We start from the raw sequence: 11991 nt of genomic DNA, 5'->3' as shown, positions 1-11991 counted from the left end.
TGACAGGGGACTTGTTAAGGAGGCCAATTTGTGGTCCCCTTCCACACCTGCAGATCACATTTCCTGATTGGGGCCCAGAATACCACATGATTTCTATGCTCATTGAAGCTTCCCAGGTGATTTTTAGCTAAGTGGCTCTCAGCCTACGCTTTCAATTAGAATCACATGGCCACTTTGTAAAAACACCATCACCTGTGCCCTCCCCACACTTTCTGTCTATTGGGCTGGTGGAAGCATCCATGTGGTTTCAATTAAGGGCCAAAGTGAAGCAAAATGGCTCTCAGATACACTCATGAAAGCTGGACTCAGCCTTGTTCCAGAAGGAGGTATCAGGACCTGCTCTGCTTTAGTGTGGTGGGAGCTGGTCAGTGTGCTCCATATGCTCATTGTTGTAGCAGAAAGTCCTGGTACGTGTGGCAAGGGAAGGCACCTGAGGGTAGGAAAGAAGAAACTCACATTTTGGTCTACGTGAGGAGTTCATCATAACTGATGCCTTGTATAAAAAAGGAGAAGGGAGTTTATCCTTTTCTACATTGGAAGGCCCTCATTCCTGTGTATATTGTAAAATCAAGTAAAGAGATTGTGCTGACTCCTTTCTGGGATTATTCTCTAAATATAATTTTAATTTGTCTAGGCAATATCACCTGAAAGGAAATCCTAGACAAGGAAAAGGAGAAGTCATGGCTGTTTCTCAGGTAAATGTATCAAAAATGAGGGGATGTATTTACTATTCCCCCTGAAATGCAATGTGGAACTTACAAGTTTAGAATTTGCAAATCCTTTTTTCTTTACTTCTGATGTTTCTGCTAATGAGTTTGTTGTTACTAATTTCTTTCCTTTTTGTTATAATAGTCAAGGAGTCATGTGGAATGCTTCTCCTCTGTGTATCAGAGCATTCTCTATGTCCAAGTCCCATACATGTCATGGGCAAGTTTCCCAATAAACATACAAGCCGTAATATTGGGAATGTCTCTTTGTTATAGGTCAACATAGAATAGTGAAAAGTGTGGATGTCCAGGACTCCTACTGGGGATTAGGTCTGAGCCTGGAATATTAGTGAATAAGGGGAACACATTTTGTTTAGGTTCCATCTGGATGCTCCATTATAATCTATGTAGAACCAGATTAAGAAAATGCAGGAAATGAATGGCATTAATTGCCTAGGATAACTCGGAAAGTTCTGAAAAAGAAAAATAAGAATAGAGTTTCTCTATAGGATACCAAAGACAAATCATTTAAATGAACTATTAGAGATTAAAGAAAATGGGAGCCATCTGTAGCATGAACTTTGCATAAAATGAGTAGTTTTTTTTTATTATGAATATTTTTGGTTACTACAATCACAGCAGTGATGTTATGTCCTCCTGTGTGCCTTGGTACCTAATACAAATTGTACATGATAGCAGATGTTAATTTCATACAGTTGGTTAAGTTGCTCTCTAATTCCTTCGTTATAAAGTTATTTTTTCTTTTTATCACTAATAAATGTCGTTGGGGAGATTTGCTAACTGATGTTCACAAACTATCACATTTAATCTAGAAGCTTCACATCTTTGTTTTTCTTTGCTTAAAGATTTCTTTTAAAAATGAATACTGGCTTGACGCCTATAGCTCAGTGGCTAGGGGGCTGGCCCCATACACCAGGCCTACCAAACAACCTTGACAACTACAACAAAAAGAAACCAGGTGTTGTGGCACGCACCTATAGTCCTAGCTACTTGGAGGCTAGGCAAGAGAATTGCATAAGCCCAAGAGTTTGAGGTTGCTATAACCTGTGACACCATGGCACTCTATAAAGGGCAACATAGTAATACTCTCAAAAATAAATAAATACCATAATCTTTATTCACTGGTCAGAGGAACGGAGATAAATTCAAAGTCTACCACTTACTGGAGGCCTGCCATATTATTCTCTTTGGGCCATAAGCTTTCACTTTATTGATGAAATTTTTTGAAATGCAGAAACATGCACCTCACCCTGGATCTCCTGAGTCAGAACCTATATTTTAAAACTATGTTATAAACTAGAACCTATAATTTAAACTAGAACCTACCCTGTTTCCCCGAAAATAAGACAGTGTCTTATAGTAAGGTGTGCTCCCAAAGATGTGCTAGGTTTTATTTTCAGGGGACATCTTATCTTTCCTGTGAGTAGGTCTTATTTTCGGAGGATGTCTTATTTTTGGGGAAACAGGGTATGTTCTAGTTCATTGGTGTACACATTAAAATTTAGGAGATACTTTTAATTCATCATATTTATCTATGTAAGAAATACACAATTTTGTTCTATATGCTATAAATACAGTATTCAAAATGTATATGGCTGAATGCTCTTAATTTTTTTATCATCCAGAAAGGTATTGTGTATAGACTAGATTCATGCATCTCATGCCATTCTCATTGCTCAGAATTAGAAAATACTTTCAAGACTATTTTCTTTTTTTTAGTAAGTCTTTTGTACATAGATCATAAATACATTTATACCATTTTCAATGTGTTGATTATTTATAAAAATTAGAGTGCTTACACCAGACTAATCAACATAGCTTTCACCTCATTTACCCAATTATAGCATTAGGACATTTGTGTTCTACACATGATAGATCCAACTTGTACTTGCAATGTGCTCCATAGGTGTGGTCCCCCTACTATTCCTAAGACTATTTTCTTGAAGAAACAACATAGTGTGTTGTTGTTTTTTTTAAAATCTTATGGATTCATGACTCTTTCATTTTCTCTGTGAAATTAAAAACTTCTTTTATAACTACTTGATAAATATGTGTCTTTTTCAGGAACTGTTGACATTCAGGGATGTGTCTATAGAATTCTCTCTAGAAGAGTGGGCATGCCTGGACACTGCTCAGAGGAATTTGTACAGGGATGTGATGATAGAAATCTACAGAAACCTGGTCTCCCTGGGTGAGGATAACATCAGTACACAATTCCTATTCCACAGTAAAGGCAGAACTTCCTTTTCCTGTAGATTGCTTCTTAGGAATTTCTGCTTCACATCAAAGACTTTTATATTCATGCTTTTAAAGAAAACTTGGAGATTTGTTAATGTAAAACAAATTTATAGATTCTTGTCTTGGAATAAACTTTTCCCTTTCTTGAGCTGATCTGCATCTTTAATGGTAATTCTAGAAATTCTAGAATTAATCTGCACCTTAGACTCCAGTTTCTACCACTTATTATTCATTCAGTGGTAGGGGAAAGAGGAGCTCAGGAGCTTTTAGTTTGAACTATTTTGGTATTATTCTAAAGGGTCTATCAGTAAATAATATTTTGGGAAACAGTTTTATAGACCTTTTTATAATGTTCTTTCTTCTCTACTATGGACAGTATGAGATTGGTAATTGGATAATCCACAGCAAGAGTCATACAAATTCTTTCTAATAAAACAGGACTTGCTGCCTGTAAGCCAGACCTGATTACATGTCTGGAGCAAAGAAAAGAGCCCTGGAATATGAAGAGAAAGGAGACAACAGCTAAACACCCAGGTAGGTGACAGGAAACGATGCAAATAACGCAGCCGAGGGGTCCAAAGATCAAGAAGAAAGCCAGACTTTAAAAAGTGTTTTGGGTAAGTAATTTTGAATGCTACTGATTGTATAACTAAATTTTTATATCCAGGAAATATTCTTGAGTACTACTTCTACCTGGAGAATCTATTTCACATATCTTGTTTTCTTTTTACTAATTTACTTCAAACAGAACGTTGCTAAGCTGTTACCCTTCCCCATCACAATTATTATTATTTGCTTTTTTTTTCCTTCTCCAATAAATGGTAGCATTATGATCTTTTAAAAAAGTGGTTTGGGAATCTCTAATTTATTAGAAATTATTTAGAGATGTCTGTGTATATCTTTCTCTCACAGAGGAGCATCTTCTGTCCCATGCTCTGAAATTTTCTAAGAACTCTACTACCACTGCAGTGCTTTTCCTTAGAATTTAGTTAAGAACCAAAAATCTTTTCGTGGGTTATAAGGGACTAAATTATATGACCGCATTTTCATTGATCTGAGGTATATGGGAATATCTGTACATATTTTTAAAGAGCTCTATGTTAAACCATTTTTTGTTTGTTTGTTTGAGACATGGTCTTGCTCTGTTGCCCCAGCTGGAGTCTAATGGCTCACTGAAAACTCCTGGGTTCAAGTTATCCTCTAACCTCAGCCTCCTTAATAGCTACAACTATAGGTATGCATGACAATGCCCAGCTATTAATAATAGGAATTGTCATTGTTACTATCATTTTGGAGATGAGTTCTCATTACTGTACTGAGGCTAATTTCAAAATCCTGATCTCAGCTGATCTTCCTGACTTGACCTACAAATTTCTGGGATTACAGACAGAGCCATCATACCAAGCTCCATTCCCTCAGTTCTTTTTTTTTTTTCCCCTTCATGATTAAAATGTGTGAGGGGAATAAAAGAAATATTAAGAATTATTTCAGAGTGGAATGTAAATGTCTTAACACAATAACTAAGAAAATGCTAGGAAGGCTATGTTAACCATTGTAATGAAAATGTGTCAAACGGTCTACGAAGCTAGTGTATGATGCCCCATGATCATATCAATGTACACAGCTATGATTTAATACAAAAAATGTGAATAGCTGAGAATATTTATCCACCTGTTTGTGAATGTAGTTATGCATATTATAATTATCTTATGAGTTGCTATTATCATAAATACATAATCATGCATGGAAATATATGTGGCAATAATTGATCTAGTTATGTCTAAAACCTGATACGTATTAAAATTTACATTCAAAACATAAAAAAAAATTATTTCAGAAACCTTAGAAACACTAGGACAGGTTTTTATGTTTTCTTTTTTATGATTTTTAATTCCAAGGAGGATTCAGATGTGATTTTACAGAAATTCAGACTCACTAATTTTATAAAAACATATAGCATGTTCTTAAATATAAGAAAATCTAATGTACCTGTAGTTTCAAATACTTGAAAGACCGAGGTAGATGGATCACTTCAGCCCAAGAGTTTGAGATTGCTGCAAGCTATAATGATGCCGCAGCACTCTACGCAGGGCAATACAATGGGATTCCGGGTCCTAAAAATCTAAAGTTATTTTACTGCTAAATATTCTTTTTGTCTACTATGAAATAATGTTAGAAATGTAGATCCTCTATGTCTAAATTTATCAACTGTAATATAGTTTACTATACAGCTCATATAATTCTTAAATATACTATGTCATTGAGGAGCTTAGAATTGCCACACATATATTATACTCCCATTTGATAGGTATTATTTTGATAATTTCTATTTCATAATTTTCCCCTGTGCAGTAAATTTTAGAAATGTGTCATTAATATGTATGTATGTATAAAGGTATGTGCATGTGTATAACATGATAAATTTTCACAAATAAAATTGTATAACCATATATTTATATGTAATAATTTCATATGTATATACATTGTGAAATCATCTTACATATTAACTATTTACTTATAAGGAGAACACGTAAGGTCTACTCTCTTAGAAAATTTTAAGCATACAAAACATTATTATATTATTGTTTATTATATTATTAACTGTGCCATGATGCTGTACATTAGTTTCAGAAACTTATTCATCTTATAACTAAATGTTGCTACCTTTGAAGATCATTGCCACACTTTTTCTGCCTCCTGGCCCTGGCAACTGCTGTTGTAGTCTTTCTTTCTTTGAGTTCAGATTTTTATGTTACCTAAAGCAGCATTTCTTTTTCTGTGCCAGACTTATGTTACTTAGCATAGTATCCACTAGATCCATCCATGTTGATGAAATCACACGATATTCATCATTTTTATGGCTGAATGATAGTCTATGGTAAGTGTTAACTCATACTTTTAAAAAACATTATTCACCCTTAGCAGCCATTTCAGTAATTTCCATTGTCTTGACAATTGTGCATAATGCTGGAATAAACATGGGGATGCAGATTTTGTTTGAGATACTTATTTTTATTTCATTTGATTAAATACATAGAAATTAGATTACTGGGCTCTATGGTAGTTATACATTTTTAACTTTTTAAGACAGATCTGCATCTATGAACAACAATATTTTACAGGGTCTGTTTTTCTCCACACTCCTGCCAACATTTGTTATCTCTTTTCTTTTTGTTATCTCTTGTATGTTTTCCTTTAAAAAGCACCTTTCCTATTTTTCAACTGGATGATGATGATGATGAATATTTTTCCCTTTAAATTATATGAATTCCTTAGATAATTTAGATATTAACATCTTATCATGTTGATTCCTCCACATGTGTTGTTTCTTCTTGTTATTTCCTTCCACTACTTAACTTCTCTCACTTCCTAGTTCTCCTTAAGCTTCTTTGTTTCTGTGCTTTGAGATTAAAGTGCCTTTGGGTATAGGAATTAAAGAAAGAAGGAAGGAGAACAAAAGAATGAGAAAAAGAGAGGTAAAAAGAAAGCTAATGATAGTAATTGTAACAGGCCATGCATAGTGAAGCATACCAACAATATCAGTGCTCTGGGGGTCTAGGGAAGGTGTATTACCCAAGGTTAGATAATCCTGACCAGCCTGAGAAAGAGTAAGACTCTGCTTACATCAAATATAGAAAACAGCCATGAACAGACAGAGAGGCTCTGTCTAAAAAACCAAACATAAAAAACAGACTAAAAAGAGAGAGAGAGGAGAGGGAGAGGGAGAAGGAGAGATGGAGATAGAGAGAGATAGAGAAAGGTTATCTTGGTTTTTGTTTAAGAGATTTATGAGATAAAAATGAGAATAATAGAAAAGTAACCCAAAAAGCAGGGCAGAGGAAGAAAAGAGTAAAACAAGGAAGTAAAGGGGAAAAAAAAAAAGGAAAAAAACTTTCAAAATGCATGAATACCAGGTGCTGTTCCAAAATTAGGGAAAAAAAAGAAAACTTTTGTAATGACAGTAGGTGGCACTCCTTGGTTAAGAGGGAAAGAACATCCACTACTTTTTATTCTGCATGTGGTAGGGGTGGGAAGTTACTAGCTAGTTGCCAAAAAGATTCAGTCTTATTTCCTGATTTATCTGATGCTATTCTGGGTTTGGTAAAGCTGTGTGAGAGATGAATCCCCATTGGGGTGGTAGAGCCAAATTTCTGAAGCTTATGCCAGACTATGAGGTTGGGGGGACATGACTCAGCCATCCAAACAGTTCCCTGCAGCCACAGATGGGGCAATGTGGTAGGTATAATCTGCCCACCTCTGCCCATGCATCCAGCCCTGGAGTGACTGTCTGACTCCAGTAGGTGGAATCATAGCCATTCATACAACGGGACACTGAGGCTACTCCAGGATGAGCCCCCATGGTGCCAGCCAGCTCAAGATTTTAGCATTATCCACTCCTGCCTTGTGGCTTTCCCTAGGTGATAGGGCCCTGGCTGCTGGACAGCCCACTGAAGAAGCTCCAGGTACAAACCTGACCACCCAGTGCCACTACAAGGATAGCCTGGGTTAAGGCCTCTGGCTTTGTCCCATAGAGGCAGGCCTTCAACAAAGGACCACATTCTGTGCAACTGAGAATCTTGTGGGACCTATATTCCTGCTTGTTTCATACCATTCCACAGGCATGGATGGACAGGGCATCCCAGAGTTCAGTTCAATCCCCAGTCCACCCCTACAGGAAGCCATGGTGAGGTGTGGGCAAATCTCCTGCAAAATTTATCTGTCAGCTCTGTCCCTGGGTTGCTGAGTCTCTTACATCTGCTTTCCATGCATGTCTCCAATGCATCTTTACTTTAGCTCCTGGTGTCCCATGTTGTCTCACTGTGTCTTCGCAGTATTGCTTCTGGACAAGATCATCCAGATAGACGCACCTCCTCGCTTCGATTTTATTGAGATCAGCTGATGAGAGAATGTCTCTAGTCTGTGATCATAGAGCTCCTTCTCTGCATTCCTTTTTAAAATCTGGGTATTTAAGGACAGAAAATAGATTATAAGTTATTTTTGTATTTTTACAAAAATTAATGACTGGATTTTTTTTTATTTTAAAATATTAATGGTGCAAAAAATATTTTAGGTTACCTGAATCATTTTTTTGATGCTAGAGTCTTAGCTATAGGTGTGCACATCACTCAAATGGTATTCATGGTAACCATTAGTAGGGTGTTCCTTTCTCCTCCTTCCCTCTACCCCCTCCCCTGGTTGATTTTTACAGAACTTTACTTCCCTCTATTCACATGTGTGCTCATCAGTTAGTTTCAATTTAATAGTGAATATATGTGGTGGTGTTTTTTTATTCTTGAGATACTTCACTTAAAAGGATGGTCTCCGTTTCCATACAGATTGTTGTAAAAGGTATTCATTTATCATTTTTTTGTGGTTGAATAGTACTCTATGGTGTACACATACAACATTTTATTAGTCCACTAATGAATTGATCAGCACTTGAATTGCTTCCACATGTTGGCAATAGTAAATTGTGCTCCAATAAACCTTCAAATCCAGGTGTATTTTTGATACAATAACTTATTTTCCTTTGGGAAAATACCCAATAGTGGGATTACTGAATCAAATTTTAGGTCTACTTTTAGTTCTTTGAGAAAACTTCATTCTGATTTTCATAGAGGTTTTACAAATTTGCACTCCAACCAACAGCTTATGAACATGCCTTTCTCTCTGTGTCCATGTCAGCATCTACTGTTTTGGATTTTTTAAATAAATTCCATTCTAAATGGGGTAATGTGATAATCTCTTTGTGATTTTCACTTGCATTTCTCTGATAAGTTGTGACATTGAATATTTTTCACATATTTATTGACCATTTTTCTTTATTCTTTTGAGAATCTTCATGTGTTCCCCACTCTTTATAGGATTTTTTTTTTCCTGCCTGGTAAAATCTAGTTATTAGCCCTTTATTGGAAGTGAAACTTGTGAATATTTCTTCCAATCTGTAGGTTGTCCACCTGTTTTGTTGATTGTGTCCATAGCTATTTAGATGCCTTTTAGTTTAAAAAAATGTCAGTTTTGGTTTTGCCATGATTGCCTTGGGATCTTTTTCTTAAATTCTTTGCCTAGAAGAAGGGTATTTAGAAGGGTATTTTCCAGATTTTCCTATAGACGTCTGATGATTTCATGCCATATATCTAAATCTTCCATACAGTCTCAATTCTTTTTGAGTGGTGAGAGGTAGGAGTCCTGCTTCATTCTGCTGCATGCGCAATTCAATTTTCCCTGCACCATTGACTGAATAGGCCTTATTTTCCCCAGTGCATGTAGTTGCCTGCTTTGTTAAAGATAACTTGGTTGGGCCAGCATTGTTTTGGTTACTATAGCCTCATAGAATAGTTTCAAGTGTGGCAGTGTGAATCCTCCAGATTTGTTCTTTTGCTTAAAATCCAGGCTATTTTATGGCAAACAAAGCATGGAATGACTTTTTCTATATCTGTGAAGTATGACTTTGCTAACTTGTTGGGGATTGCATTGAATTTGTAAATCACTTTGGGTAGTATTGACATTTTAACAATTTTGATTCTCCCAATCCATGAACAGGATATGTTTTTCCAGTTGTTTATATTCTCGGCATTATTTTCTTCATAGTTTCATAGTTTCCCATGTTAGAGATCTTTCACTCTCTTAGTTGCACATAAATATATCCCTATGTGTTTTTGTTGTTGTTGCTTTTGTGAATAGTACTGAATCTTTGTTTTTACTCCCAGCTTAACTGTCATTAGTATTAGAAATGGTATTGATCTATCTATATTGAATTTTTATCCTGAGACTTACTGAATTCATTGCCAGTTCCAGAAGTCTCTTGGTAGAAACTTTAGGATTTTCTAGCTACAAGGTCATATTACCTGCAAAGAGAAAGTTTTGACATCCACTTTACCAATTTGGATAACATTAATATTCTTTTCTTGCCTGATTATCTTGCCTAGGACTTCTAGCACTATGTCAAATAGGAGTGGTGATAGTGGGAATCCCTGTCTTATTCCAGTTCTTATGAAGAATGCTTTCAACTTTTCCCCATTCAGTATGAAGTTACTTGTGGTGTTTACATATATGACTTTTACAATTCTGAGATATTTTCTTTTGATGCCTGGTTTGTTGAGGGTTTTTATCATGCCTCCTTTGCCTAGTTTATTGAAGGTTTTTAAGCATGAAAGTGTGTGAATTTTATTGAATGATTTTTCTTCATCTATTGATATGATCATATGGCTTTTGGTTTTACTTTTGTTTGTGTGATCAATCACATTTACTAATTTACATATGATGAACTATCCTTGTATCCCTGGGATAAAGTCTAGTTGGCCCTTGGGGGGTTTCTTACTGTATTATTGTATCCAGGTTGCTAGTATTTTATTGAGGACTTTTGTAGCGGCTTTCATAAGGCATATTGATTTCTTTCTTTCTTTTTTTTTTTTTTTTTTTTTTGAGACAGGGTCTCACTTTCTCATCCTTGGTAGAGTGCCGTGGTGTCATAGCTCATAGCAACCTCAAAATCTTGGGCTCAAGTGATTCTTTTTCCTCAGCCTCCCAAGTAGCTGGGAGTACAGGAGCCCACCACAATGCCTAGCTATTTTTAGAAACTAGATCTTGCTCTGACTCAGGCTGGTCTTGAACTCATGAGCTCAGGCAGTCTATTTGCCTTGTCTTCCCAGAGTGCTAGGATTACATGCATGAGCCACAGCGCTCAGACTAGGGATATTGATTTCTAGTTTTCTGTTGTTGTTGTTGTTTCTTCTCCTGGCTTTGGTATGAAGATACTATTGGCTTCCTAGAATGAGTTGGGGAAGATTCCCTTCTTCTCAATATTATGGAATAATTTCTACTGTATGTGTGTCCTGTCTTCCATATAAGTCTGATAGAGTTCAGTTGTGAATCCATCTAGCCCTGAAAGATGCAGGGGTTTTCTTTTCTGAGTGGATTTTCATTACTAATTCAATCTCACTTTTCATTTTTGGTTTGTTTAGGAGTTCTATTTCTTTCTGGGTAGTCTTAGAGATTATGTGTTTCTAGGAACTTGTCCATTTACTCTATGTTCTCTAGATTATATGCATAAAGATTTAATTGGTATTCATGGATGATGTTTATTCCTGTAGTATCAGTAATGTCACCTTTTTCATTTCTGATTGAGCTTATTTGGTTTACTTTTTTTTCTATTTTTAGGTAATCTAGCAAGAAGTCTGTAAATGTTTTTATCTTTTCAAATAACCAACTTTTTGGCCAATCCTCTTTTTTTTTTTTCTTTGTCATCCAATTAATTTAGTTCTGATATAAATTTTTTTTTTCCTTTTTTCTTCTGCTGGTTTTGAGTTTGGCTTGTTTTTCCTTTTGTAATTCCTTGAGCTATGACAATACACTGTTAATTTGTAATCTTTCTGCCTTTTAAGAAAAGGCATTTAAGGATGTAAAATTTACTGTGAGGATTTTTTTTGCTGTGTTACAATGATAGCTGACATCCTCTTTGTCCTTCACTTCATGATTTTTTTTAAATTTCCATCTTACTTTCATTCTTGATGCAATTGTCATTCAGCAGCAGGTTGTTTACTTTCCATGACTTTGTGTAGGTTTTATCTTGTGAAGTATCTTTTATTTAGCAGTGGTCTGAGAAGATACATGGTAAAATTTTGAAATTTTTGAATTTGTTGAGACCTGTTTTGTGGTCTAAGTTATGATGAATGTTAGAAATATCTCATGTGGTTTTGAGAACAATGTATATTTTGTAGTTACAGAAAATAATGTTCTGTGTGTGTCTCTTGGTCCATTTGATTTTGAGTTTGGTTTAAGTCTTGTTTTTGTTTATATACATGTTTTTACTTGTGTTTCTCTTATATCCTTTATTGAGCTCTGACAGTGGAGTGTTGAGGTCCCCAGCGTTTATGATGGTGCTATTTATTTATTTGCATTGCTTTACTAAGATCTACTTCATGTATCTCGAGGTTCCCGTTTTGAACACATATATGTTTATGATTTTTATATCTTCTTGTTGGATTGCTTCCTTTACCATTACATAATGACTCTCTGTATTTCT

At 35.5% G+C, this 11991-nt stretch overlaps 1 pseudogene; it reads left to right on the top strand.

Annotated features, from left to right (window-relative positions):
- Nucleotides 1-273: 273 nt before the first annotated feature.
- Nucleotides 274-11991, top strand: part of LOC128572481 (zinc finger protein 724-like) — a 102464-nt pseudogene continuing 90746 nt past the window's right edge.

This window comes from Nycticebus coucang, chromosome 20 (genome assembly GCF_027406575.1).
Source record: "Nycticebus coucang isolate mNycCou1 chromosome 20, mNycCou1.pri, whole genome shotgun sequence".
Lineage (NCBI taxonomy): Eukaryota > Metazoa > Chordata > Mammalia > Primates > Lorisidae > Nycticebus > Nycticebus coucang.
Note: the sequence above shows the minus strand (reverse complement) of the source record. Positions and strands in the feature narration are given on the sequence as shown.